General features: G+C 49.5%; 5 long non-coding RNA genes across 7 annotated transcripts; all 5 read left to right on the plus strand.

Annotated features, from left to right (window-relative positions):
• The first annotated feature begins 2,304 nt into the window (after nucleotides 1–2,304).
• LOC140003309 (uncharacterized) lies at nucleotides 2,305–3,141 on the plus strand. Its single transcript, XR_011811729.1, has 3 exons — nucleotides 2,305–2,415; nucleotides 2,868–2,928; nucleotides 3,089–3,141. It is a non-coding gene; the product is annotated as an uncharacterized lncRNA (long non-coding RNA).
• A 117-nt stretch (nucleotides 3,142–3,258) lies between these two features.
• On the plus strand, nucleotides 3,259–6,220 carry LOC140003310 (uncharacterized). Its single transcript, XR_011811731.1, has 6 exons — nucleotides 3,259–3,346; nucleotides 3,875–3,928; nucleotides 4,003–5,367; nucleotides 5,467–5,515; nucleotides 5,620–5,852; nucleotides 5,962–6,220. It is a non-coding gene; the product is annotated as an uncharacterized lncRNA (long non-coding RNA).
• Nucleotides 6,221–7,378: 1,158 nt separating this feature from the next.
• Nucleotides 7,379–14,028, plus strand: LOC113841050 (uncharacterized). Its single transcript, XR_011811730.1, has 3 exons — nucleotides 7,379–8,323; nucleotides 11,264–11,332; nucleotides 12,703–14,028. It is a non-coding gene; the product is annotated as an uncharacterized lncRNA (long non-coding RNA).
• Nucleotides 14,029–15,167: 1,139 nt separating this feature from the next.
• LOC140003324 (uncharacterized) lies at nucleotides 15,168–21,167 on the plus strand. Of its 3 annotated transcripts, none has more exons than XR_011811801.1 (4): nucleotides 15,168–15,896; nucleotides 19,522–19,588; nucleotides 19,684–19,903; nucleotides 20,578–21,167. It is a non-coding gene; the product is annotated as an uncharacterized lncRNA (long non-coding RNA). The 3 variants fall into 3 exon arrangements; XR_011811802.1 differs by having other exon boundaries at nucleotides 19,810–19,903; XR_011811803.1 differs by lacking the exons at nucleotides 19,522–19,588; nucleotides 19,684–19,903; nucleotides 20,578–21,167 and adding exons at nucleotides 15,996–16,381; nucleotides 16,491–16,858.
• A 180-nt stretch (nucleotides 21,168–21,347) lies between these two features.
• Nucleotides 21,348–23,324, plus strand: LOC140003326 (uncharacterized). Its single transcript, XR_011811808.1, has 4 exons — nucleotides 21,348–21,406; nucleotides 21,481–22,848; nucleotides 22,948–23,016; nucleotides 23,242–23,324. It is a non-coding gene; the product is annotated as an uncharacterized lncRNA (long non-coding RNA).
• Nucleotides 23,325–23,337: the final 13 nt, after the last annotated feature.

Consider the following 23,337-nt stretch of genomic DNA (forward strand, 5'->3'; position numbering starts at 1 on the left):
GCTCACCTTCTCTGCAGAATAAGGCCGCCCGGGCCCATTTCGGCGCGGCGCCGCCCGGGCCCATTTCGGCGCGGCGCCGCCCGGGCCCATTTCGGCGCGGCGCCGCCCGGGCCCATTTCGGCGCGGCGCCGCCCGGGCCCATTTCGGCGCGGCGCCGCCCGGGCCCATTTCGGCGCGGCGCCGCCCGGGCCCATTTCGGCGCGGCGCCGCCCGGGCCCATTTCGGCGCGGCGCCGCCCGGGCCCATTTCGGCGCGGCGCCGCCCGGGCCCATTTCGGCGCGGCGCCGCCCGGGCCCATTTCGGCGCGGCGCCGCCCGGGCCCATTTCGGCGCGGCGCCGCCCGGGCCCATTTCGGCGCGGCGCCGCCCGGGCCCATTTGTCATGTGGAGCTACTGAGCAGCTGAGGTAAAGGAGCTGGGAACAGAGAGGTATTGCTCAACTGTATTTTGCATCAGTAGCAGTGAGCGTTGTCCAAGAGGTAGCTATCAGGGCTGGCATGCTAGTGAATGCTGGTTCTGTGTTTTTGCAAGTGATGGTGAACCTGTTTGACATAATTCCATTTGAAAAAGTTTCAGTTTCTTGAATGGTTGTGCTGTTCTTTCAATATTAAAAGCTGCAGCAAAAGCATAGGGATTGTTGCTTCTAGAAACACCCCAGGTCTCTTGTCTGCTCTCTGCACGTTGTTTAGGTAAAACTGATTTAAAAAAAATACAGGAAACACACACAGACAAAAAACAAACAAACAAACAAAAAACCGCAGTTGGCTGACTTGTTGTGAACGCAATGGTCATTTAATCCCTTTGTTTTCCCAGGTGGTGTGGATGATACTGGCTGCACTGTTGGAGCTTGGATTCGGAGAGCAAGAGGTGAGCAGAACCGTATGGGGTTTTGCTTTTTTTTTTTTTTATTTCTTTTCTGTCCCCATTAATGTGTAAACCCTAGGAGGAACCGGAACTTTTCCTAGGAGGAACAGGAACTTTGCCTGTATGTCAAATATTATCAAAGTTACAACCTTGCTGTTAAAGTGATGGAGCAGGGTTTAGTTGAAATGTATCATGGAAGCTCCCTGTGTGAGCATGTGTCTGAAAATGGCAGCAGTGGGCACGTAATGGGTTTCCCCATTAATGTGTAAACCCTAGGAGGAACCGGAACTGTTCCTAGGAGGAACAGGAACTTTGCCTGTATGTCAAATATTATCAAAGTTACAACCTTGCTGTTAAAGTGATGGAGCAGGGTTTAGTTGAAATGTATCATGGAAGCTCCCTGTGTGAGCATGTGTCTGAAAATGGCAGCAGTGGGCACGTAAGGGGTAGTCTGTTTCAAGTTTAGGGACAGTTTGTTATATTTCTGGAGCTTTTGCCTGTGTGTTTTCTGTCTGTCGAGTGTTCAGACCTTGCAACCTTCTAGTCTTGATGTCCTTGAATTTACGTATTAGAAGTACATTTATGAGGGGTTGCCAGGTACGTTGTTTTTGGGAAACCGTGGGGTATGGTTCCTTGAGTGCGTAAGTGCAGTAGTGCCAAGAGAGTGAGCAGGGCCACCTTCTTCATCTCTGCAGAATAAGTCTGTTCGGGCACACTTCTCAGGTAAATGTAGTGAGCAGATGAGGTAAAGGAGCTGGGAACAGATAGGTATTGCACAGTAGCATGTTGCATCAGTAGTAGTCAGTGTTGCGGAGGAGGTGGGTGTCAGGGCTGGCGTGCTAGTGAATGCTGGTTCTCTGTTTTTGCAAGTGATGATGAACCTGTTTGACGTAATTCCATTTGAAAGATTTCCTGTTACTGGCCTGGTCGTGTTGTCCTTTCAATGTTAAAAGCTGCAGCAAAAGCATGGGGATTGTTGCTTCTAGAAACACCACAGGTCACCTGTCTGCTCTCTGCATGTTTTTCAAGTAAAGCAGATCTTAAAAAAAAATAAAAAATAAAAAATAAAAAGCAGCTGCTTCTGCTCCTGCTTTCTTTCTACTTCCTTGTGCTTTGCCCCTCCCTTTTTCCAGGTGATTGGGTTTGGGTGCTGGGCGGGGCCAAATGGTATATGAGCCCCAGGCATGGCATTAGAGAGCTCCTTCTGCATGGGCTGCTCCTTGGGGTAAGTGCTTTGTTTTTCCTTCAGTCAGTTGCAGGGTTCTCTAGGCAGGCTGGAGTCTATAGATTGCTAGAATTTTTAAGTGCTTGGAATTTACTTAATAGAGGAATGTTTAATAGAGGTTTCTGGCTCACTGTTTTTTTGGGATGGTGGGATACTCTTCTGTTTTGAGCTGCACTTTAATCTCTAGATGTATAAACCCACTCGTTTTATTCTGCAGAGGACTAAAACCAGCTTGATTACCGGCTACATGTGGCTTGACAGCGTAGATGCAGCATTACCAAGAGACTGAGCAGAGTTGTATCAGAGTCACCTTTTCATCTGCAAAGGGTAAGTCTGTGATTACCCCTGCCAGGGCTGCTGTGTGCGCATGTCTTTTTGGCATTTGTGGAGCTCAGTTGTTTTTCTTTGTGTGTGTGCATGTTCTAACTTCTTTTTTTTTTTGAGGGGTGAATAGTGTGTGTGCTGAGCGTGGTTGGCAGGAGGAAGTGGGGAGCTGCTCAGGACTGGTAGGTTTGGTTTCTAGGAGTGTGCAGCATCCTTCCTGTGCGATGCGACTGATTGTTGGGCGGGAACGTTCCAGCTTGTGTGTCTTAGGCAATGTAGCTTGTGTAGTGTGTGTTGTGTGGCCTGGGCAGAGTTTGCTGTGGCGCTGTGAGCGTAGAATCTGAGTTAGAGCTGGTGAGCAGCTGAAGTACCGGAGCCGGGAAGAGAGAGGTCTTGCAGCAGGTACGCTGTGGCTGTGAGGTGCTTTAGAGTGTGCTTTTCTCTTGCCTCTGCAGGTGCTTTGTGCAGTTGCGGAGAGGGAAAGGAAATCCTCATGTCACGAAGCTCTGCGGGAAGGTGAGTGTTGTCAGCCTGGTCATCCCTTATCTGAAGCGAAGGGAAGACTCTCAGGTGTTTCCCTCAGAGGGTCCGAGGTGAGACTGTTTGGGATAGAGGAGCAGTGTGGCAGGTGGGTGCTTGCAAGCACAGTGGTCATTTTGTCCTTTTGTGTTCCCAGGTGGTGTGGATGATGCTAGCCGCTCCTTTCAAGCTTGGACCTAATTTGCAGGTCCAGAGGCAAGTGGCCTGCTGTTTTGAAAGGATAAAAGTAAAGCTGGGGTCGCTTATGTTGTTGAGGGATGGGTGGTACTGCTGGCAGCTGAATGTTTATCTTCTGCCTGTGTTTTTCTTTTGTTCAGGCTGAAACGCAGTGTGCAGTGCAGGACCTCTTGACCCAAGCTGCCTCTGCAGTGACTCTGGTGCGTGATGAGCAGAGGTAACTGTTGTTTTTGGGGCGCGATTGTCACTGCAGTTATTTTCCTACATCCAATAGAGTAAAATCCCAGTTTGCCTTTTAGAGGTGCTATAAGTGGGTGAAGAGAACAGATGGAAGCATGTGCCACGTGGGGTAGGTAGGCGGCTGAGGTACAGGAGGGGATGAGAGTATGTGATTTTTTTCTGGGGACGAAATGGAATTAATTTTGTTGGTGTATAATGTGTTCTGCACCTAGATTTTTCTTTCAATGTGAATAAAAGTTTGAGCTAATTCCAGTTAAGAAAGTTCCAGTTACTTGCTGGGTCGTGTTGTCCTTTTAATATTCAAAGCTGCAGAAAAAGCATGGGGATTATTGCTTCTAGAAACACCCCAGTTTTCTTATCTGCAGTCTGCATGCTGTTGAGCTAAAGCAGACTAAAAAATAAATACAGGAAACACACACACAAAAAAAATAGTAACAAAAAAAACCAACACCATTGGCTGACTTGTTGTGAACGCAACGATCATTTAATCCCTTTGTTTTCACAGGTGGTGTGGATGATACTGGTTGCACTGTTGGAGCTTGGATTCGGAGAGGAAGAGGTGAGCAGAACCGTATGTTGCATCAGCAGTAGTCAGCATTGTGGAGGAGGTGGGCATCATGGCCGGCGTGCTAGTGAATGCTGGTACTCTGTTTTTTGCAGCTGATGATGAGCCTGGCAATTGACTAAGATGACAATCAGTGCCTGTGCATTTCTTGAGGCAGAGAAACTTTACCATGCAGCAACCTGAGAGCTAAGTTGGGGGGCACCTGGTATTTGCATATGTGGGATGGCTAATGGGAGCCGGGAGCCAGAGCAGCATTGAGCCAGCTGGCTGAATAGACTTGGTGGCACTGTGAGGGTGGTTGAGGCTGGGTCACGTTCAAGCTGCTTGTGGCTGGGTCAGCAGGCTAATAGAAGAAGCGGGATTATTTTGTAGCGTGAGTGCGTGCGCCAGGCAGGACAGTTTCCTTCAGTTTGTCTGTCTTGTGGTGTTGCTTCTGCAGTGTCTGTTCTGTGCTTCTTGGGTCTTGATATCCTCCTGGCTTTTTAGACCGGACTGACCAGGCAGGCGACTTGGTAGCTGTGCAGAAGGGCCTCAATGCTTGTTTTGTCCTCATGGCTCTGATCAAGCAGTGACTGCAAGACAAGAAGTGCTCGAAAGTGCAGATCTGTTTCAGGTCTTGTGCATCATATTCGGTTTGAGATCGCGTCTGTTTCCATCCTCACTCTTGCAGAAGTCATCTGGGCCGCATCAGGAGCTCTTGCTTGGGAATCGATTTCCTAAGTGTCTTCTTAGGGGGTTTTCAGTCCCCATCCCTCTGGTCTCTTGTCTTGAAGGCAGGATTTTTAGGCCTCCATCATCCCAGTTCTGGCAGTTGCTTCCAGTCGTGTGTCGTGACATTTGAGTCTCTCCTGGGGTCTGGTGCAGAGCACCTGTTCTGACTTGCTGTTGCCATAGGGCTTTCCTATGTGGGTCACTTTTTCTTGTGTCTTGTGTTGTGTGTTTTGTTTGTAGTGTTTGTGGCGTGCCTGTGTGTGTACGTGTTTGGTCTGGAGCTGTCCTGCCTGGCAGTTAGTGATTAATGTGGCAGTGCATGGGTGTACTAATACATTGATGGGACTGCGTTGGCGAAGACATCCGGTCTGCCTCTGGGCACGTACTGAAGGGCAGCTGGCAAGCTGGCACAGTCATGTCTGGTGGTTGGCAGCTGTGGATTTGGGAGAGTATATCTGCTTGTGAGCAGCTGTGTGCATAGTGCTTGAACGGCGTGCTTGAGGAGGTCTGTTGAATCTTGAAAGCTTACAGATATGGGGTTTTGCTTTTTTTTTTTTTATTTCTTTTCTGTCCCCATTAATGTGTAAACCCTAGGAGGAACCTGTCACAGGAAAGAGCTCCTTCTGGAACTGTTCAGCACTTGGTAGGCAACTTTTGTTTAATTTGTTTAAGGTGAAACACAGTGTACAACACGGGACTTGACCATAGCTGCTTTTGGCAAGGTGAGCGATGAGCATATGTAGCAGGTACTTTAGGGGTGCAGTTGTCACTGCAGTTACTGAACTACACAAAATACATTAAAAATCCTGTTTATATTTCAGAGGTGTTGTAGCTGGCTTAAGAGAGCAGATGGAAGCATCTTCCTTGAGGGTAGGTGAGGGGGCCGAGGTAAGGGAGCAGCTGAGAGTAACTGTCCCAGCTGTGCTGTGGCTTTGGGTGCTGCTTCAGCCTATGCTTTTGTTTCTCTTTTGCAGGTGTGTCGCACAGGCTGAGTGGGGCCAAGCTGCACTCTGAGGAGCAGCATGAGAAGGGCGGGCTGGTTGTGAGCTGGATTGGAGCAGAACTGCCAAGTAGCACGAGGTGAGTGCGAAGCGTATCCATCTTGCTTTGCAGGTGCCGTGGCAGGCTCTCCACAGAAGCGGTTGAGGATTTGAGAAGAGCTTGCAGATGATCAAGGAGCGACACGTGCAGGGATGGCTTGAAAAGGGTATGGCTGCTTTCTCTTCTGTTTATCAGGTGTCCCAGGCAACGTGGGCTGTGATGTTAGTGTTTAGTATCGGAACAAAGCAGGTGCTGATGGCGGTCTTCTTTGGTAGGCAAAGAGGTGCTCGAAGCCCTGTCTTGTGTAGCCTGAGCACTCCTCGCTGAGTATGAAGCATGCTTTCCAGCAGTTCCCAAAACTGTGTTGAAGCTGAAATGCTGTGTCTGTTTTTTTGTGTTGGGGTTGCACCTTGGTGAGTGTAGGGATGGGTTTTAATTCAGTGCAGCGGAGGGCCTGGCTCCAGTGTCCTGTAGTGTGTTTTGACCCATCAGCATAGCCTTTTGGTTCTCAGGTAGCCTACTTAAGTTAGTGATTTTTCCTGTGAGTGGTATGGAATTTATTTATTTATTTTTTTGGTGTGTAATCAGTTCTGCTGTTTGATTTTTCTTTCTACGTAATTAAAAGATCTGGAGAAAAAGAAAAGGTACCTTATTTTTGGAAAACTGTGGCGTAGAGTTTCTTGACCACATAAGTGCAGCAGTGCCTAGAGAGTGAGCAGGCTCACCTTCTCTGCAGAATAAGGCCGCCCGGGCCCATTTCGGCGCGGCGCCGCCCGGGCCCATTTCGGCGCGGCGCCGCCCGGGCCCATTTCGGCGCGGCGCCGCCCGGGCCCATTTCGGCGCGGCGCCGCCCGGGCCCATTTCGGCGCGGCGCCGCCCGGGCCCATTTCGGCGCGGCGCCGCCCGGGCCCATTTCGGCGCGGCGCCGCCCGGGCCCATTTCGGCGCGGCGCCGCCCGGGCCCATTTCGGCGCGGCGCCGCCCGGGCCCATTTCGGCGCGGCGCCGCCCGGGCCCATTTCGGCGCGGCGCCGCCCGGGCCCATTTCGGCGCGGCGCCGCCCGGGCCCATTTCGGCGCGGCGCCGCCCGGGCCCATTTCGGCGCGGCGCCGCCCGGGCCCATTTCGGCGCGGCGCCGCCCGGGCCCATTTCGGCGCGGCGCCGCCCGGGCCCATTTCGGCGCGGCGCCGCCCGGGCCCATTTCGGCGCGGCGCCGCCCGGGCCCATTTCGGCGCGGCGCCGCCCGGGCCCATTTCGGCGCGGCGCCGCCCGGGCCCATTTCGGCGCGGCGCCGCCCGGGCCCATTTCGGCGCGGCGCCGCCCGGGCCCATTTCGGCGCGGCGCCGCCCGGGCCCATTTCGGCGCGGCGCCGCCCGGGCCCATTTCGGCGCGGCGCCGCCCGGGCCCATTTCGGCGCGGCGCCGCCCGGGCCCATTTCGGCGCGGCGCCGCCCGGGCCCATTTCGGCGCGGCGCCGCCCGGGCCCATTTCGGCGCGGCGCCGCCCGGGCCCATTTCGGCGCGGCGCCGCCCGGGCCCATTTCGGCGCGGCGCCGCCCGGGCCCATTTCGGCGCGGCGCCGCCCGGGCCCATTTCGGCGCGGCGCCGCCCGGGCCCATTTCGGCGCGGCGCCGCCCGGGCCCATTTCGGCGCGGCGCCGCCCGGGCCCATTTCGGCGCGGCGCCGCCCGGGCCCATTTCGGCGCGGCGCCGCCCGGGCCCATTTGTCATGTGGAGCTACTGAGCAGCTGAGGTAAAGGAGCTGGGAACAGAGAGGTATTGCTCAACTGTATTTTGTATCAGTAGCAGTGAGCGTTGTCCAATGTAATACACAATAAATGTTTGTTCATTGTCTTTTGTAAAAACAAGGAGTTGTGTTTGAGGAATGGGAGTTGTGAAAACTCCCTGCTTAAGTAAGGAGCTGTATAATGCTTAGCTAGACACTATGAAAATTCCTTTGCTTAATGTAACAAAAAAGAGAACCCTCTCCCCTTCTCTCCTTCTGCATCTCAGTAGCCTCTTTTGTTCAAAAGACACTGCTGCAAAGTTCATGTAACCATCTCCTGATAAGTTGTTAAACTAGTGTATCAACATCCTGCCTTCCTGTCTCACGCTGGGCCAACATGACCAAATAAAGAAAGAAGTTGAACCACAACGCCGAGGAAGACTACGGCCTTCATCTTCACGACCACCAGAGGGACAGAGACGACCCCCTAGCAACAGTGCGCGCAGTCGCAGAACACACCCGGACGTGCTGCGTAATCCTGAAATCACCAAGATATAAAAAGGGACCCTGGGGGGGGTGAGGTGCGCGCCGTTGGCGGAGCCGAGACTCCCCGGCCGCCCAGCGCTGTTTTGCTTGCTGTTGCTTACTCAATAAATTCCTTTCTATTATTAATGCAATGCTCTCTGAAAATTAATTAAGGGGGCAACTTATAACAAATTTGGTGCCGTGACTCGGATGAAGGCAATCTGATTGAAAGACCTTCGGAGGGGGCGCCCCGCTGATTTCAGCGGCCTTCGCTAGGACTACTTTCATTCAAATCCTTCACCGACGAACCCTAAATTCGGCAGCAAGCAAATAAAGCCGGCAACCCCTAGTAATCTTTGTGCACGAAGACCGAACGAAGACTCAGGAGTGAGTAAGTATAGGCCGGTGATCCGTTCGGTTGGGGTTGGGTATCCTGGAGCGTAGCGTTGTGAGACGTCCAATTGCGGACGAAGCGAGTGCGGACCCCTCGGTAGTGCGGTTCCCACATCCCGCGAGGGACTGGGCCACGAAAAGGGGGAAGCGATTTGTGTGTGTGTGTGTGAAGGCGCTCCAGAAGATGGGACAGAAGAAGAGTAAGCCTTCTGGTCCCATGGGCAGGGTAACGTCTGATGTTAGGTTACCCTGGGATTAATGATTAAAAATTGGCAGGATTCCCCTTTTAGGCGGGGAAGCAATAAAGTAAAAATGATACATTATTGTGTTGAAGTTTGGGGTGGTAAACAGATTCGAGGAGACCACCTTTACTGGCCTGTATTTGGGTCCTTTGAAGATTGGGTTTGCCAGGCCCTAAATATTTATGTAAACTCAAAGGAACCTTTTAGTTTGGAAGAAAGTGAATATGGACATTTGTGGATCAGCTTGGAAACTCGAGCCGATTTATATCCTCTAAAAGAAAAAGGAGGGGATGGGAGGCAGAAGAAAAACCGAGAATTAGAGATCCCAGCCCCACTGTCTCCCTATATTTCACCACCACCACCTGCAGCCCCTCCGACTCCCGGGCTTCCTAATCCGCAACCCCAGGGAGACTCTGATAGCGACTCTGACTCTAGCGTTCAGGGACCAGTGACTAGGAATATGTGGCTGTCCCCATTAACTCTGGGGACGTCCGAGATTTTAAGAAAGAGACAGGAGGAGGGTAAGCGAGCTTTAATGGCAACTGGCACAATGTTTCCAGCTGCTGAGGAATAATTCTAACTGGAATAATAATTGTACATTGTATATTGTATATATAAAAGCCGGGGCATTTTTGTTAAAGTGTTCTTTTATACCTATGTTAATATGTAAATATGTAAATATAAGAACTGCCATTGAGGTGTATGTCTAAGGGAACAAAATTTGCCCAGGCATATTATCGGCTCATCAGGTTTAAATGTTCCCAGTGTAATTGTCTACAGGCAGTTAATTTACAGTGGTCTGATTTTACTTGTGTATCTATATATTGTGGATTTTGGAGGGATTGGGATTGACTAGTAAAGAGCTTCTAGGAAAACGGTGGAATATTAACCACTGCAGATTACAATAGGAAAAGTTCAAAGCAAAGAAATCCCGAGGAAAAGCCCCCTAGGATGTATACTAACACATTGGAGGGATATAGTGGGGTGAAAGGGTACAGAAAGTAAAAGAACTCTTATCAAATATTGTAATCAGTGGTGGCCACTTTATAAACTAGAGGATGGAGCGGAGTGGCCCCTAAATGGAAGTATTAATTATAACACCATATTACAGTCAATGTTGTTTTTGTGGAAAGAAGGAAAACAGGATGAAATGTTGTATATTGATGTTGTTTCAGCATCTTGGAGGGAAAAGGTACGGAATTAAGTTGGCCCCTGACTGAGCCTTTGATGTCGGCATTAGAAAAGTAAAGGCTAGAGAAAGATAAAGGAAGTGTTAAAAGGTTTGTTGAAAGTGTTAAAGGTATTCGAAGTTGAATGAGCAGGGAAAGGTGATGTAGGCATTATCTAAGTAACAGTCTAGAAGTTTTGGTATATTTTCATATTTGCTGTGGTGTTTGTTCAGTTTCCCAAGCATCAGGGAGGGGGGAACAGCCTGCTCCACCAGGGGCCTCTCCAGCGGCCGCAGGGGGGCTTCGGCTCCAGCGCCTGGAGCGCCTCCTCCCCCTCCTTCTGCACTGACTTTGGTGTCTGCGGGGGGGGTTTCTCGCTCTCCCAACTGCTGTTACTTGTAAAGTATCAGGGATTAAATTAACTAATGAAACCCTAAATGTGATGGGGGTAGAAGGGACTGGGATAACAGTGCCACTTTTGGGGGATACCAAGCTGAGACTAGGGGATAAAATGATCATTGGGCAATTACTGTATGTATCCAAGGCAGGGACTAACTTGTTGGGAAGGGATTTGATGATTAAATTGGGCATTCAACTAGTAAATTGTTAGACTGGAATAACAGTGTTATTAATGCAGTGCTCTCTGGCCCTGAGAGCAAACATACATGTATATTCACCTCTGACTGGAAAGACCCTGAAATGGGGGCGAAAGCAACAATATAGATGGACAATTTTACCTCAGGGGTTTACAGGGCCACCTATCTATTTGGGTAAATTCTAAAAAAGATTTTGGAACAATTACAACCTCCCAAGGAGGTATTAATGTTACAAATATGTGGATCATTTTAAGGAAAATTGATACTCCCTGATGGGAGAGAAATGCTGAATAAAGTGATAATGAGGCAAATATTAACTGTTTTACATCAGAAGAGTCATTGGGAGGTGCAAGCAATGTGTGATGTTGTTCTAAGAAAGCATGTCTGTGTAGGAATATATATTTTAGAGAAGCACACATGCAGAGGATGTACTATATGTCAAAAGGTAAATAAAAAGGCCTTCTGTAACCTATCTAGAGGGGGACGGGAGCCAGGGCTTTGACCTTTCCAAAGTATACAGGTAGACTTTACTGAGTTACTTGTTTGTCCTAATTGACCACGTGACTGAATGGGTGTAAAGCTTTACTGCAAGGATCAAAGCAGGCCTTAGAGATTGAGTGGGATTTTCACAGCCCCTGGCACCCCTCCCCTTCTGGAAAGGAAGAGTGAATGAATGGTGAAATTAAGAAACAACTAACAAAACTTGTGCTGGAAACTAAGGCTTCTTGGGTAAAATGCTTACCCCTTGCACTGTTAAACATATGGACACAGCCCAGAACTGATGTAGGAATTTCTCCTTTTGAAATGCTATATGGTATACCCTATGACTTGGAATTGCCACTTGATCACCCTCAATTCTAATTAAGACTTGGAAAGAGACTGTTTTAACACCACGATGGGGAAGGCCCCTATGTTATTTTGCTTACCACAGAAACGGCTATTCGAACTGCGCAGAAAGGATGGACGCATGCCAGCTGTGTGAAAGGACCAATCCGGGAAGGTAAATGGGAGGCAGCTCCAGGCCCTGACGACTTGAAGCTGACACTAAGACAGACTCGATAAGTATTGTATATTATCTGTGTATCGTGGGAAGGGGAGGAGGCCCTGTTTCAAAGGCTCCCTAGTAGGTTCCCCTGAAGAACACTGCTGCTGCCAAGAAGAACCGATACCTTGTAGTTCGCTGCAACCGAACTGACAAGCGAGGCAGAGAAGTGAAAATGGTGGGGGACTGAGGGGCCGACAATTTAGATGGGCTCCAACCACCTCCTATGATACATGGGAGTCAGTATCATCGTTTTGGTCAGCTATGGGTCTGCGCATCCCCATCAGCCTTTTAAATGGAGCTTGATCAGATGGAAGGATCAATTCGTCATCCAGCAAACAACGACAGCGGGTGCTCCCAGTTTCCGCATCACATTATGTGACCTGGTGTCAGTGCAGCCATGCTTTAACCAATGAGGATTTTATTTCTGCCCAAGTTCTAACCCAGGAAAGGGGTACTGTAATTACCCGAACATGTATTATTGTGCATACTGGGGGTGTGAAACCATTGCTATGGACTGGACACTCAGGGCTGGTCGGAATAAATTCTTACAAGTGGGATATGGGCCGCAAGGTTGTAACCAACAAGCAGGTCCCCGTTACAGGTGGTGAGGGCATGGTATAGGGTATACAGGAACCTTCCATGGAAATAAAGAAATTTGCAAGGTTCTATATATAAGTATAACAAACTTGGATGATACTAGCTGGGTACTAGGAAAAATGTGAGGTGTCAGATTTTACAAACACAGAACAGATAGGGGAGGACTCATACTAATAAAAAGGAGGATGCCGATAGGCCCCAGGCAGTAGGACCAAATGAGGTATTGTCAGAAAATGTCCAGGGAATCCAGCCTGCGGAAAATACTACACTTCCAACCCTCGGCAGCCCTACGAGCTCAGGTAAAGCCGAGAATGATAACATAGCTGAGAATAACATATGGGGGGGTCATGAATGCCAGCTACCAATTATTAAACAAAACAAACCCAAATGTAACAAAACACTGTTGATTATGCTTTAGTATAAGGCCTTCATATTATGATGCTATCGGGAATCCTGGGGAGCCCTCCTGCACAAACGAGAACAGCCCTCTACATTGCAGTTGGGGAACAGACATAAGGGTAACACTAACACAAGTCACTGGAGGTGGTAGGTGTGTGTGCACGGTTCCTAGTGGGAAGTGTCACCTGTGTAATACCATGGAGAATGGAAAACAATCAGCCGAGTGGTTAATCCCAGCCAACAATGCTAGGTGGGTTTGTTTGTGAGTGGGCATAACTCCTTGTCTATCACTAAAACTCTTTAATGTGTCTCGTGATTTCTGTATACAGGTGATAATTATACCAAGGATTCTATACCACCCTGAGGATTGTATGTATACCCAGCACACAGTGGCAAGGCATCATCTGGAAAGATGGGAACCATTCACGGCTCTAACTTTGGCCACCCTTATAATCCTGGGAGGAGCTGGAGTGGGGACCAGGGTAGCCTCATTGGTTAAACAAAATCAAGAATTTACTTCCTTATGCATTGCTGTGGACGAGGACCTGACCCAAATTGAACAATCCATCTCAGCCCTGGAAAATCTATCAGGTTGCTTTCAGAGGTAGTGTTACAAAATCATAGGGGATTAGATTTGGTATTTTTTTTTACAACAGGACGGGCTGTGTGCAGCCCTGAAAGAGGAATGCTGTGTGTATGCTGATCACACTGGAGAGGTAAGAGATACAATGGCAAGACCCAGGGAAGGGCTGAAAAAAAAAAAAGGAAACGGGAGAATGAAGCCCGACAGAGCTGGTACGAATCTTGGTTTAATTATTCACCTTGGCCTACTACTTTATTATCAACAATAACAGGACCTTTGTTGTTCTTAATAATAGCACTAACTTTTGGACCATGTATTTTTAATAAATTGATTGCGATTGTAAAGGGACATTTAGAAGCGGCACATTTAATGCTCATACATGCCAGATACGAGCCAATAAGTACCAATAAAGGAATCGAGGAAACATTAGTTCTTAGTAGCCAGGCATTGCAGAGCTTCAATGAACAAAATGAGTAACTAAAAGAAAAAGGAGGGATTGTAATACACAATAAATGTTTGTTCATTGTCTTTTGTAAAAACAAGGAGTTGTGTTTGAGGAATGGGAGTTGTGAAAACTCCCTGCTGAAGTAAGGAGCTGTATAATGCTTAGCTAGACACTATGAAAATTCCTTTGCTTAATGTAACAAAAAAGAGAACCCTCTCCCCTTCTCTCCTTCTGCATCTCAGTAGCCTCTTTTGTTCAAAAGACACTGCTGCAAAGTTCATGTAACCATCTCCTGATAAGTTGTTAAACTAGTGTATCAACATCCTGCCTTCCTGTCTCACGCTGGGCCAACATGACCAAATAAAGAAAGAAGTTGAACCACAACGTTGAGGAAGACTACGGCCTTCATCTTCACGACCACCAGAGGGACAGAGACGACCCCCTAGCAACAGTGCGCGCAGTCGCAGAACACACCCGGACGTGCTGCGTAATCCTGAAATCACCAAGATATAAAAAGGGACCCTGGGGGGGGTGAGGTGCGCGCCGTTGGCGGAGCCGAGACTCCCCGGCCGCCCAGCGCTGTTTTGCTTGCTGTTGCTTACTCAATAAATTCCTTTCTATTATTAATGCAATGCTCTCTGAAAATTAATTAAGGGGGCAACTTATAACATCCAAGAGGTAGCTATCAGGGCTGGCATGCTAGTGAATGCTGGTTCTCTGTTTTTGCAAGTGATGGTGAACCTGTTTGACATAATTCCATTTGAAAAAGTTTCAGTTTCTTGAATGGTTGTGCTGTTCTTTCAATATTAAAAGCTGCAGCAAAAGCATAGGGATTGTTGCTTCTAGAAACACCCCAGGTCTCTTGTCTGCTCTCTGCACGTTGTTTAGGTAAAACTGATTTAAAAAAAATACAGGAAACACACACAGACAAAAAACAAACAAACAAACAAAAAACCGCAGTTGGCTGACTTGTTGTGAACGCAATGGTCATTTAATCCCTTTGTTTTCCCAGGTGGTGTGGATGATACTGGCTGCACTGTTGGAGCTTGGATTCGGAGAGGAAGAGGTGAGCAGAACCGTATGTTGCATCAGCAGTAGTCAGCATTGTGGAGAAGGTGAGCAATGGGGCTGGCGTCCTAGTGAATGCTGTTTCTCTGTTTTTGCAGCTGATGATGAGCCTGGCAATTGACTAAGATGACAATCAGTGCCCGTGCATTTCTTGAGGCGGTGGGACTTTGCCTTCCAGCAACTTGAGAGCTAAGTTGGGGGCACCTGGTATTTGCATATGTGGGGTGGCTAATGGGAGCTGGGAGCCAGAGCAGCATGGAGCCAGCTGGCTGAATAGACTTGGTGCTACTGTGAGGGTGGTTGAGGCTGGGTCACGTTCAGGCTGCTTGTGGCTGGGTCAGCAGGCTAATAGAAGAGGCGGGAGTATTTTGTAGCGTGAGTGCGTGCACCAGGCGTGACAGTTTCCTTCAGTTTGTCTGTCTTGTGGTGTTGCTTCTGCAGTGTCTGTTCTGTGCTTCTCGGGTCTTGATATCCTCCTGGCTTTTTAGACCGGACAGACCAGGCAGGCGACTTGGTAGCTGTGCAGAAGGGCCTCAATGCTTGTTTTGTCCTCATGGCTCTGATCCGAGCACTTCTTGTCTTGCAGTCGCTGCTTGAAGTGCAGATCTGTTTGAGGTCTTGCGATCTCAAACCAAATATGATGCACATCTCTTTCCATCCTCACTCTTGCAGAAGTCATCTGGGCCACATCAGGAGCTCTTGCTTGGGAATTGATTTCCTAAGTGTCTTCTTAGGGGGTTTTCAGTCCCCATCCCTCTGGTCTCTTGTCTTGAAGGCAGGATTTTTAGGCCTCCATCATCCCAGTTCTGGCAGTTGCTTCCAGTCGTGTGTCGTGACATTTGAGTCTCTCCTGGGGTCTGGTGCAGAGCACCTGTTCTGACTTGCTGTTGCCATAGGGCTTTCCTATGTGGGTCACTTTTTCTTGTGTCTTGTGTTGTGTGTTTTGTTTGTAGTGTTTGTGGCGTGCCTGTGTGTGTACGTGTTTGGTCTGGAGCTGTCCTGCCTGGCAGTTAGTGATTAATGTGGCAGTGCATGGGTGTACTAATACATTGATGGGACTGTGTTGGCGAAGACATCCGGTCTGCCTCTGGGCACGTACTGAAGGGCAGCTGGCACAGTCATGTCTGGTGGTTGGCAGCTGTGGATTTGGGAGAGTATATCTGCTTGTGAGCAGCTGTGTGCATAGTGCTTGAACGGCGTGCTTGAGGAGGTCTGTTGAATCTTGAAAGCTTACAGATATGGGGTTTTGCTTTTTTTTTTTTTATTTCTTTTCTGTCCCCATTAATGTGTAAACCCTAGGAGGAACCTGTCACAGGAAAGAGCTCCTTCTGGAACTGTTCAGCACTTGGTAGGCAACTTTTGTTTAATTTGTTTAAGGTGAAACACAGTGTACAACACGGGACTTGACCATAGCTGCTTTTGGCAAGGTGAGCGATGAGCATATGTAGCAGGTACTTTAGGGGTGCAGTTGTCACTGCAGTTACTGAACTACACAAAATACATTAAAAATCCTGTTTATATTTCAGAGGTGTTGTAGCTGGCTTAAGAGAGCAGATGGAAGCATCTTCCTTGAGGGTAGGTGAGGGGGCCGAGGTAAGGGAGCAGCTGAGAGTAACTGTCCCAGCTGTGCTGTGGCTTTGGGTGCTGCTTCAGCCTATGCTTTTGTTTCTCTTTTGCAGGTGTGTCGCACAGGCTGAGTGGGGCCAAGCTGCACTCTGAGGAGCAGCATGAGAAGGGCGGGCTGGTTGTGAGCTGGATTGGAGCAGAACTGCCAAGTAGCACGAGGTGAGTGCGAAGCGTATCCATCTTGCTTTGCAGGTGCCGTGGCAGGCTCTCCACAGAAGCGGTTGAGGATTTGAGAAGAGCTTGCAGATGATCAAGGAGCGACACGTGCAGGGATGGCTTGAAAAGGGTATGGCTGCTTTCTCTTCTGTTTATCAGGTGTCCCAGGCAACGTGGGCTGTGATGTTAGTGTTTAGTATCGGAACAAAGCAGGTGCTGATGGCGGTCTTCTTTGGTAGGCAAAGAGGTGCTCGAAGCCCTGTCTTGTGTAGCCTGAGCACTCCTCGCTGAGTATGAAGCATGCTTTCCAGCAGTTCCCAAAACTGTGTTGAAGCTGAAATGCTGTGTCTGTTTTTTTGTGTTGGGGTTGCACCTTGGTGAGTGTAGGGATGGGTTTTAATTCAGTGCAGCGGAGGGCCTGGCTCCAGTGTCCTGTAGTGTGTTTTGACCCATCAGCATAGCCTTTTGGTTCTCAGGTAGCCTACTTAAGTAAGTGATTTTTCCTGTGAGTGGTATGGAATTTATTTATTTATTTTTTTGGTGTGTAATCAGTTCTGCTGTTTGATTTTTCTTTCTACGTAATTAAAAGATCTGGAGAAAAAGAAAAGGTACCTTATTTTTGGAAAACTGTGGCGTAGAGTTTCTTGACCACATAAGTGCAGCAGTGCCTAGAGAGTGAGCAGGCTCACCTTCTCTGCAGAATAAGGCCGCCCGGGCCCATTTCGGCGCGGCGCCGCCCGGGCCCATTTCGGCGCGGCGCCGCCCGGGCCCATTTCGGCGCGGCGCCGCCCGGGCCCATTTCGGCGCGGCGCCGCCCGGGCCCATTTCGGCGCGGCGCCGCCCGGGCCCATTTCGGCGCGGCGCCGCCCGGGCCCATTTCGGCGCGGCGCCGCCCGGGCCCATTTCGGCGCGGCGCCGCCCGGGCCCATTTCGGCGCGGCGCCGCCCGGGCCCATTTCGGCGCGGCGCCGCCCGGGCCCATTTCGGCGCGGCGCCGCCCGGGCCCATTTCGGCGCGGCGCCGCCCGGGCCCATTTCGGCGCGGCGCCGCCCGGGCCCATTTCGGCGCGGCGCCGCCCGGGCCCATTTCGGCGCGGCGCCGCCCGGGCCCATTTCGGCGCGGCGCCGCCCGGGCCCATTTCGGCGCGGCGCCGCCCGGGCCCATTTCGGCGCGGCGCCGCCCGGGCCCATTTCGGCGCGGCGCCGCCCGGGCCCATTTCGGCGCGGCGCCGCCCGGGCCCATTTGTCATGTGGAGCTACTGAGCAGCTGAGGTAAAGGAGCTGGGAACAGAGAGGTATTGCTCAACTGTATTTTGCATCAGTAGCAGTGAGCGTTGTCCAAGAGGTAGCTATCAGGGCTGGCATGCTAGTGAATGCTGGTTCTGTGTTTTTGCAAGTGATGGTGAACCTGTTTGACATAATTCCATTTGAAAAAGTTTCAGTTTCTTGAATGGTTGTGCTGTTCTTTCAATATTAAAAGCTGCAGCAAAAGCATAGGGATTGTTGCTTCTAGAAACACCCCAGGTCTCTTGTCTGCTCTCTGCACGTTGTTTAGGTAAAACTGATTTAAAAAAAATACAGGAAACACACACAGACAAAAAACAAACAAACAAACAAAAAACCGCAGTTGGCTGACTTGTTGTGAACGCAATGGTCATTTAATCCCTTTGTTTTCCCAGGTGGTGTGGATGATACTGGCTGCACTGTTGGAGCTTGGATTCGGAGAGGAAGAGGTGAGCAGAACCGTATGTTGCATCAGCAGTAGTCAGCATTGTGGAGAAGGTGAGCAATGGGGCTGGCGTCCTAGTGAATGCTGTTTCTCTGTTTTTGCAGCTGATGATGAGCCTGGCAATTGACTAAGATGACAATCAGTGCCCGTGCATTTCTTGAGGCGGTGGGACTTTGCCATCCAGCAACTTGAGAGCTAAGTTGGGGGCACCTGGTATTTGCATATGTGGGGTGGCTAATGGGAGCTGGGAGCCAGAGCAGCATTGAGCCAGCTGGCTGAATAGACTTGGTGGCACTGTGAGGGTGGTTGAGGCTGGGTCACGTTCAAGCTGCTTGTGGCTGGGTCAGCAGGCTAATAGAAGAAGCGGGATTATTTTGTAGCGTGAGTGCGTGCGCCAGGCAGGACAGTTTCCTTCAGTTTGTCTGTCTTGTGGTGTTGCTTCTGCAGTGTCTGTTCTGTGCTTCTTGGGTCTTGATATCCTCCTGGCTTTTTAGACCGGACTGACCAGGCAGGCGACTTGGTAGCTGTGCAGAAGGGCCTCAATGCTTGTTTTGTCCTCATGGCTCTGATCAAGCAGTGACTGCAAGACAAGAAGTGCTCGAAAGTGCAGATCTGTTTCAGGTCTTGTGCATCATATTCGGTTTGAGATCGCGTCTGTTTCCATCCTCACTCTTGCAGAAGTCATCTGGGCCGCATCAGGAGCTCTTGCTTGGGAATCGATTTCCTAAGTGTCTTCTTAGGGGGTTTTCAGTCCCCATCCCTCTGGTCTCTTGTCTTGAAGGCAGGATTTTTAGGCCTCCATCATCCCAGTTCTGGCAGTTGCTTCCAGTCGTGTGTCGTGACATTTGAGTCTCTCCTGGGGTCTGGTGCAGAGCACCTGTTCTGACTTGCTGTTGCCATAGGGCTTTCCTATGTGGGTCACTTTTTCTTGTGTCTTGTGTTGTGTGTTTTGTTTGTAGTGTTTGTGGCGTGCCTGTGTGTGTACGTGTTTGGTCTGGAGCTGTCCTGCCTGGCAGTTAGTGATTAATGTGGCAGTGCATGGGTGTACTAATACATTGATGGGACTGCGTTGGCGAAGACATCCGGTCTGCCTCTGGGCACGTACTGAAGGGCAGCTGGCAAGCTGGCACAGTCATGTCTGGTGGTTGGCAGCTGTGGATTTGGGAGAGTATATCTGCTTGTGAGCAGCTGTGTGCATAGTGCTTGAACGGCGTGCTTGAGGAGGTCTGTTGAATCTTGAAAGCTTACAGATATGGGGTTTTGCTTTTTTTTTTTTTATTTCTTTTCTGTCCCCATTAATGTGTAAACCCTAGGAGGAACCTGTCACAGGAAAGAGCTCCTTCTGGAACTGTTCAGCACTTGGTAGGCAACTTTTGTTTAATTTGTTTAAGGTGAAACACAGTGTACAACACGGGACTTGATGACCAGGGCTGCTTTTGGCAAGGTGAGCGATGAACAGATGTAGCAGATACTTTAGGGGTGCAGTTGTCACTGCAGTTACTTAACTACACAAAATACAGTAAAAATCCTGTTTATATTTCAGAGGTGTTGTAGCTGGCTTAAGAGAGCAGATGGAAGCATCTGCCTCGAGGGCAGGTGAGGAGGCCGAGGTAAGGGAGCAGCTGAGAGTAACTGTCCCAGCTGTGCTGTGGCTTTGGATGCTGCTTCAGCCTATGCTTTTTTGTTTCACATTTGTCTCACACAGGCTCAGAGGGGCCAAGCTGCACTCTGAAGAGCAGCACGAGAAGGGCGGGCTGGTTGTGAGCTGGATTGGAGCAGAACTGCCAAGTAGCACGAGGTGAGTGCGAAGGGTATCCATCTTGCTTTGCAGGTGCCGTGGCAGGCTCTCCACAGAAGCGGTTGAGGATTTGAGAAGAGGTTGCAGATGATCAAGGAGCGACATGTGCAGGGATGGCTTGAAAACGGTATGGCTGCTTTCTCTTCTGTTTATCAGATGTCCCAGGCAATGTGGGCTGTGATGTTAGCTCTTGAGAATCGGAACAAAGCAGGTGCTGATGGTGGTCTTCTTTGGTAAGCAAAGAGGTGCCTGAAGCCCTGTCCTGTGTAGCCTGAGCACGCCTTGCTGAGGATGAAGCTTGCTTTCCAGCAGTTCCCAAAACTGTGTTGAAGCTGAAATGCTGTGTCTGTTTTTTTGTGTTGGGGTTGCACCTTGGTGAGTGTAGGGACGGGTTTTAAGTGGGTGCCGCGGAGGGCCTGGCCCCAGTGTCCTGTAATGTGTTTTGACCCATCAACATAGCCATTTGGTTCTCAGATATCCTACTGAAGTGATTTTTTCCTGTGAGTGGAATGGAATAGAATTATTTTTTGGTGTGTAATCTGTTCTGCTCCTAGATTGTTCTTTCTATGTAAATGAAAGATCGAGGTAATTCCAGATGGAAAAAGAAATCAATTGCTTACTTGGTTGTATTGTCCTTTTAATATTCAAAGCTACAGCAAAAGCATGGGGATTTTTGTTTCTAGAAACACCCTAGCTCTCCTGTCTGCACTCTGTATGCTGTTGAGCTAAGCCTTATAAATAAGTAAATAAACCACAGCTGTTGCTCCTTCTCTTTTTGTTTTTTTTTGTGCTTTCCCCAAGCACTTTCCCAGGTGGTTGGCATCAGGTTCCAGGTGAGACCTAGTGGTAACTGAGTTGCAGGTGTGCCATCAGAGAGCTCCTTCTGCCTGGGCTGCACTTTTGGGTAAGTGCTTTGTTTTTCCTTCAGTTGTTTGGAGGGTTCATTAGGTGGGTCAGAGTCTATGGACTGATGCGTTTTCCAGTAGAAACCGGTACGCATATCTTTTTGAGTTGGTAACTGGTAGGATCTGTCACTGTAAAGCAATCTAGTAGTAGGTGCCTGTATTGCACGCAGCTCTTCCTCAGGTGAGTAGTTGTTATGGCAGTTTTACGGATAGTGTGGTGATGTTACTTTGTGTGTTTGCTTTGTGGTTCTGGGTCCCTTCTGATTTTTGCCGAATTACGGGGCTTTCTGTGAGTCTTTGCCTGTATGTCAAATATTATCAAAGTTACAACCTTGCTGTTAAAGTGATGGAGCAGGGTTTAGTTGAAATGTATCATGGAAGCTCCCTGTGTGAGCATGTGTCTGAAAATGGCAGCAGTGGGCACGTAAGGGGTAGTCTGTTTCAAGTTTAGGGACAGTTTGTTATATTTCTGGAGCTTTTGCCTGTGTGTTTTTTTTGCTTCTAGAAACACCCCAGTTTTCTTATCTGCAGTCTGCATGCTGTTGAGCTAAAGCAGACTAAAAAATATATACAGGAAACACACACACAAAAAAAATAGTAACAAAAAAAACCAACACCATTGGCTGACTTGTTGTGAACGCAACGATCATTTAATCCCTTTGTTTTCACAGGTGGTGTGGATGATACTGGTTGCACTGTTGGAGCTTGGATTCGGAGAGGAAGAGGTGAGCAGAACCGTATGTTGCATCAGCAGTAGTCAGCATTGTGGAGGAGGTGGGCATCATGGCCGGCGTGCTAGTGAATGCTGGTACTCTGTTTTTTGCAGCTGATGATGAGCCTGGCAATTGACTAAGATGACAATCAGTGCCTGTGCATTTCTTGAGGCAGAGAAACTTTACCATGCAGCAACCTGAGAGCTAAGTTGGGGGGCACCTGGTATTTGCATATGTGGGGTGGCTAATGGGAGCCGGGAGCCAGAGCAGCATTGAGCCAGCTGGCTGAATAGACTTGGTGGCACTGTGAGGGTGGTTGAGGCTGGGTCACGTTCAAGCTGCTTGTGGCTGGGTCAGCAGGCTAATAGAAGAAGCGGGATTATTTTGTAGCGTGAGTGCGTGCGCCAGGCAGGACAGTTTCCTTCAGTTTGTCTGTCTTGTGGTGTTGCTTCTGCAGTGTCTGTTCTGTGCTTCTTGGGTCTTGATATCCTCCTGGCTTTTTAGACCGGACTGACCAGGCAGGCGACTTGGTAGCTGTGCAGAAGGGCCTCAATGCTTGTTTTGTCCTCATGGCTCTGATCAAGCAGTGACTGCAAGACAAGAAGTGCTCGAAAGTGCAGATCTGTTTCAGGTCTTGTGCATCATATTCGGTTTGAGATCGCGTCTGTTTCCATCCTCACTCTTGCAGAAGTCATCTGGGCCGCATCAGGAGCTCTTGCTTGGGAATCGATTTCCTAAGTGTCTTCTTAGGGGGTTTTCAGTCCCCATCCCTCTGGTCTCTTGTCTTGAAGGCAGGATTTTTAGGCCTCCATCATCCCAGTTCTGGCAGTTGCTTCCAGTCGTGTGTCGTGACATTTGAGTCTCTCCTGGGGTCTGGTGCAGAGCACCTGTTCTGACTTGCTGTTGCCATAGGGCTTTCCTATGTGGGTCACTTTTTCTTGTGTCTTGTGTTGTGTGTTTTGTTTGTAGTGTTTGTGGCGTGCCTGTGTGTGTACGTGTTTGGTCTGGAGCTGTCCTGCCTGGCAGTTAGTGATTAATGTGGCAGTGCATGGGTGTACTAATACATTGATGGGACTGCGTTGGCGAAGACATCCGGTCTGCCTCTGGGCACGTACTGAAGGGCAGCTGGCAAGCTGGCACAGTCATGTCTGGTGGTTGGCAGCTGTGGATTTGGGAGAGTATATCTGCTTGTGAGCAGCTGTGTGCATAGTGCTTGAACGGCGTGCTTGAGGAGGTCTGTTGAATCTTGAAAGCTTACAGATATGGGGTTTTGCTTTTTTTTTTTTTATTTCTTTTCTGTCCCCATTAATGTGTAAACCCTAGGAGGAACCTGTCACAGGAAAGAGCTCCTTCTGGAACTGTTCAGCACTTGGTAGGCAACTTTTGTTTAATTTGTTTAAGGTGAAACACAGTGTACAACACGGGACTTGATGACCAGGGCTGCTTTTGGCAAGGTGAGCGATGAACAGATGTAGCAGATACTTTAGGGGTGCAGTTGTCACTGCAGTTACTTAACTACACAAAATACAGTAAAAATCCTGTTTATATTTCAGAGGTGTGTTGTAGCTGGCCTAAGAGAGCAGATGGAATCATCTTCCTTGAGGGCAGATGAGGGGGCCGAGGTAAGGGAGCAGCTGAGAGTAACTGTCCCAGCTGTGCTGTGGCTTTGGGTGCTGCTTCAGCCTATGCTTTTGTTTCTCTTTTGCAGGTGTGTCGCACAGGCTGAGTGGGGCCAAGCTGCACTCTGAGGAGCAGCATGAGAAGGGCGGGCTGGTTGTGAGCTGGATTGGAGCAGAACTGCCAAGTAGCACGAGGTGAGTGCGAAGGGTATCCGTCTTGCTTTGCAGGTGCCATGGCAGGCTCTCTAGAGAAGTGGTTGAGGATTGGAGAAGAGGTTGCAGATGATCAAGGAGCGACACGTGCAGGTATGGCTTGAAAAGGGT

The sequence above is a fragment of the Anas platyrhynchos genome, chromosome 10 (genome assembly GCF_047663525.1).
Source record: "Anas platyrhynchos isolate ZD024472 breed Pekin duck chromosome 10, IASCAAS_PekinDuck_T2T, whole genome shotgun sequence".
Classification (NCBI taxonomy): Eukaryota; Metazoa; Chordata; class Aves; order Anseriformes; family Anatidae; genus Anas; species Anas platyrhynchos.